The sequence below is a fragment of the Zerene cesonia genome, chromosome 27, assembly GCF_012273895.1.
Source record: "Zerene cesonia ecotype Mississippi chromosome 27, Zerene_cesonia_1.1, whole genome shotgun sequence".
Classification (NCBI taxonomy): Eukaryota; Metazoa; Arthropoda; class Insecta; order Lepidoptera; family Pieridae; genus Zerene; species Zerene cesonia.
In genome coordinates this window covers 357638-363136 of record NC_052128.1, presented here as the reverse complement: position 1 = coordinate 363136, position 5499 = coordinate 357638, and positions in this window count along the sequence as shown.

Here is a 5499-nt window from a genome sequence, read left to right as displayed (position 1 = left end):
ACACACACACACAAAACAAATTTACTTCCTTCCATTACGTCTTAGGCGGTAACATTTGTGTGTTTAGGGTTATAACAGAGAAAAGCTTTTAATACATTAATCTTACTAACTGAATACTTCTGTTTTTACATAAACATATACTATAGATTGTACGTATGCGTCTAAGAACCTGTAAGACCGGGTGCTATACCCAATCACATTTTAACACTTTTATTTCATAGACCCCAGTGATTAATAAATACAAAAACAACGTTGTCCTTTCAAATGCTTTTTTTTTCAAGGTCTGTGTCCTTTTCCTCACCCTTTCCATTATTCCCGTCTCAATCCTTTCCTTATTCCTAACCCCTTAAGAGCAAGTAACGCATTTGCTGTCCCCCTACCTCTGCCAATGTTCACGGACGGTGGTAATCGCGTACTACACGACTTACCAGCAGTTCACTTGTCCGTTCTAGCATAAAAAACACATACAAATATACATACGAGACAAAAAAGTATTCCAATGCAAATAGCCACCCAATTATTGCGAGCAAAATAAAAAATAATCCCTCTATTGCATCGCTTGTGAGCTTTATAAAATAATCTCGTTACTAATATTTAAAAGGTTCGTGTAAAATAAAATTTTATGCGTTCAATATATCGCGTAGATAAACGGAAAATATTAGAACCGTAAACTAAACGTTCTCTATTGAAAATATCCCTCAGTTGTTTATGCTTTATGTGAGATTAGAAGTTTTAGAATTTTGAATAAAATACTTTATCATTCATTATTGCAAGTTTAATGTATCACTAGCTGCGCCCCGCCGTTTCACCCACGTAAGTCCGTATCCCGTAAGAATATCGGGATAAAAAGTTGCCTGTATGTTATTCCAGTTGTTCAGCTATATACGTACCAAATTTCATTGCAATCGGCTCAGTAGTTTTTGCGTGAAAGAGCAACAAACACACACACATCCTTACAAACTTTCGCATTTATAGTATTAGTAGGATAGGATTAATCTTAGCGGAGCTATAGCCTTGTTGTATGAATTTAGATAGAGATCAGCTCGGTTGCCCGCTCTAAGATAAAAAAGCATAATTCATCAAAAACCATCAAACCTTAGCGTAATTCTAAATAATTTCTAACGACATTAACAGACGGCTAATTAAACGATCATGCCAGACTGCCAATCCCATATAATCTCATATAACTGACAAATGAAGCCATGATAACAGTATGTTTCCGCATTTGTGCATATATTGAGCGTAAGCTTACTGCAACTGTGTTTCCTGAGTTGCCTAAATATTCTCTGGTAAATATACAAAAGGGTTTCGGTGTATTCAAACAAGTCTATTCGGGAAGTCATAACACATTATAGTGCTGCTAATGCAAGTCGTTATATATGATAAATTTTGTGTGATGTCATTTCAAGTTATATTGTGTACGAGTCTAAGCGATATGGACGTGTATACGAAATAACTACCATTTACTCGATACCACCTTAATACGTTAATTTATAGCCACATTTAAAACATGGAGAAAACATGGAACATCATTTTGACTGTATTTGTGTTTATCACTTAGAAGTTTGTTGGGTGTACCGATGACAGTCATTTGTCCTATTTAAATAAGGTCTAATTCTGACACTATTAATGCCGTTTAGGTTATCGTCTTATTCTGATATTCATCAACAGTAAATTGCAGTGCGGAAGGGGCTGATAAAAGCAATAAGTAAGCTTTATATAAAAATAATTCCATATGGAAAGACGCGGTAATAAGCTAGCATGTTTAATATACAAATATACCAGTACTGCAGTTTCCAGTGAAGGGATTATCTGATAGCAGACAGACTTGGACGTCATGGTATCCCAGTTAATTAAGCCTGAAGTGAATTTTCAGAGAACGTACGGATGAAAATGTTAATACTCGGCTATGATGTCAATTTGATGCTAATATTGGTATTTCCTGGTATTTTAGACATGTCATATTATTTAGCTTAAGCCCTATTTTATTGATATTTTAAATAATATTATGAGTTAGTATATAATGAGATTTCATAACCACGTAGCAAATGAGAAATTTTGAAAGAACAGAAAAAAATCTATTCTTTCAAAATTTCTCATTTATAATGCATTTCAATGCTATAAAATTATTTATTTCGTGGGAAAATTGACGCTACCGATCTGAGTGATGAGGTGAATTTCATTAATTGTAATTATGTAATGTATTTAATTGTAATTGTGTCATATATATTATTTATAAATTTAAGTATGATGTTATATAATGTCAAAATTGATAGTTAATAATTAATGTTATTAGTGTAAAACCGTTTTAATAATAATTATAAATAAATAAAACTAAAAAAAAGTAATTTATGTAGCAAATGTTTCTCCAAATAAATGTTTCTTGTTTCTTTCTTTCATTCAATATACGGAAATTGCAGCTTATATTGACATTAAAAAGGTTTGCAATTTGAATAACTTATGAAACAAAATGTAGGTATTATCTATCAAATAAATAACACTCAATTACACAAGAACTCTATAACAATAGAATAACAATATGTTGAACTTAATTTAATTCACAACGTGACATATATGAAGATATTAATAGTTTATTTTATGTTTTAGCTGAATAATACATTTTAAATAAGAAGAATAGAGAGCTTAAGGTGTTGGTATCAAAGTTTTAGAATAAAGCTTATAAATAAATAAATAAATAAATTGGTCGCGCCAATATATATTAATTTCGATATTAAGCGGACTGTAAAACTTAATCTACGTGGTGTAGCGAAAAAGGGAAAGACGGGAACACACGGCACATACCTCGTCTGAGGGAGTAGCGTCCAAGCAAGTACGCGGCACAGCACCACGCGGTCAAGGGTCCTCCAGCTCGGGCCAGGCAGACCAGATCCAGTCCTTCACTCCACACACACACACACGCGGCGGTTCAGCGCGACCAAATGGGAAAGCGGTTACACTAGCACAATGCCTGAGATATCTAGAGAACCTCGTGGAGGTTCTCCGGCGGTTGCGGGTTACGATCTTTATGAAAGATCTCTTCGATTGATGCGGTGACAAGAAAGCCTCATAAAGGCTCTCCGGCGGTATACAAATTATACACGAAATGTCTAGAGGCCACGTGAAGGCACTCCGGCAGTTGTTGAGATCCGATCGTCACGGAAGATCGATGCAGACTGTATGACTGTATATGCGTCACTACGTCCAATAGGGACGTTGCGGTTGCTTTAAAAGCGTGCTGTGATTGGTTGTGCTCGCATGTAAGGAGGGTAGTTGGATTACACCACAAAATAATAAATATTTAATTTTAATTCACTATTTTATTAATATTGGCGTTACCATATCCACCCGCCCTTAATGGGTCACCATTAAAAAACTTATCATGAGAGAAAAAGAAAACTATGACTCTAGGATCGCTTAATGCGCGCGGAATAACAAAAGTTCCTAGAATCACGGCGGTATTATAACTAGCGAATTATGAATAAAGCGGTGCGAAAAACTTAAAATTAAACTTAATTTAATTGCGGTAATAATATAATGTGGTATAATTATTGTCCTGGCAAGTTCCCTTGGCGACGTGCATACATTTAATACGAAAATAATCAATGATCATGTAAAATATGTGATCATTGCGCGGTGATATAACCGGATGCTTATGTGCATATTCCAGTGTGGAATTACTCAGACGTCCTCCGACGAGGATAAGTCCGTTATGAATAAAAGGCCTCAAACCTTTTTATGTGGTAGTCGAGCACGCTTCGGCACGAATTGGGCCAGCTCGCACCGGGGAAGTACCACACCCCCACAGAAGACCGGCGTGAAATAGCATTCTGCTGTGTTTCGTTCGGTGAGTGGGGGAGCCGGAGGCCCATATCCTTTTCCTTCCCCTTCCCAGTCCATTCCTTTATTCCTCTCGCCAATCCTTTCTTAATCCCTTCCCAATTTAAGGTCGGCAATCCATTTGTAGAGGCGTAAGGTCTGCAATCGACTTTACGCCTCTACAAATGTTCATGGGCGGTGGTAGCGCTTACCATCAGGCGTCCCACCAGCTCCATTGCCGACTGTGACATGTGAGAGCAATATCATATAAAGCGCAATGCTTTATAGGCGAGCACACAGTGTGTGTTAATAATTTTCGTTCGGGGATGTCTGCAATAGACTGACCATCCAGACCCTTAAGAGGCCATTCAGATGGGTCCGAACGAGCCCACTGCGATCCATGGAACCACAGAGGGTGCGAAATGAGATTGTGTGGCGTAATGCCACCCGAAAGAACGTCAGCGGGATTTTCGATACCAGAAACATGGTAAAAATTATCTGATGGGATGTTTTCTGTGATTTTTACAACACGGTTTGCGACAAACGTCTGCCACTGGTGCGGCGAACCTTTAATCCAATAGAGTGCAACTTTAGAGTCGGTAAATGCGTACGAATTAACTTTATAATGTTTTGAGTAGCTGTCTAGCACAGTGCGTAGCAGCTTTGATATAAGGAGTGCACCACATAGTTTTTTTATTTATTTATATATATTTCAGATAACAGCTCACAGTAATAACAAGGTGGTACTTAATAATTAGAGGATAAACATGTATACATTTTGCACAATTGTGTATGTGTGATAACATAATACAATTGTGGTTTCAGTTAACAAACATCGCCGTGTCGAAACACATTTGCACAAAAACATAGACATCAGAAATATGTTTATATTCCCACGAACGAAACATTATAATATTCATTGAAGTATAAAAAAAAAAACATAAATTCAACATTTCTTCACCAATCGAATGTTACAGATTTAAATGTGGGTAGAATAATTTGTACATTACTGTGGACAACAGCGATACACTCCGTGCTAGTCTAAGACTGTGTTACGGCAGAATATGCGCTCTCGTCACGCTAATAAAGCACATAATTGTACACGCTAAGATGAAAGTTTTTTCAACCTTGATAGTTATGTTTTACAGTATATGTAATGAAAGAAGATGAAACGTATTACAAGTTTCTTGTCTAATTTTTTTTTTTTGTTTTTTTTTTAATTATTATTTTATTTTGTTTTTTTACATTTTTTTATATTAACCACAAAATATTACAAATATGTGTTTTATGTATATAATATTTTATGTAAGTAAGTATTCTTGATGGACATAAGTAGATAGGTTTAAAATGATATTTGAAGTTAATATAGTATAATATATAAATAAAAATCTATAATGTTCAGTTAATATTTTTAAGTATGTATTTGTATTTGTAAAAGTAATACAATAAATAATCTTATATAAAAATAAGGATATTTCTTTGATTATATATAATATGAGTATAATAGTTAAATATTATTTCCAAAAATAAGGTTTTCAGTCTCATCATAGTCAAATTTACGAAGATATTCTTCCAACATTTTTTCACACATAAATTTAGTCTTGCTTTCAATGTTTAAGCTATTATTGATTTTATTATATAATAAGGGTGCCAAATAATATGAAAAACCTTGTGCAAACTTAG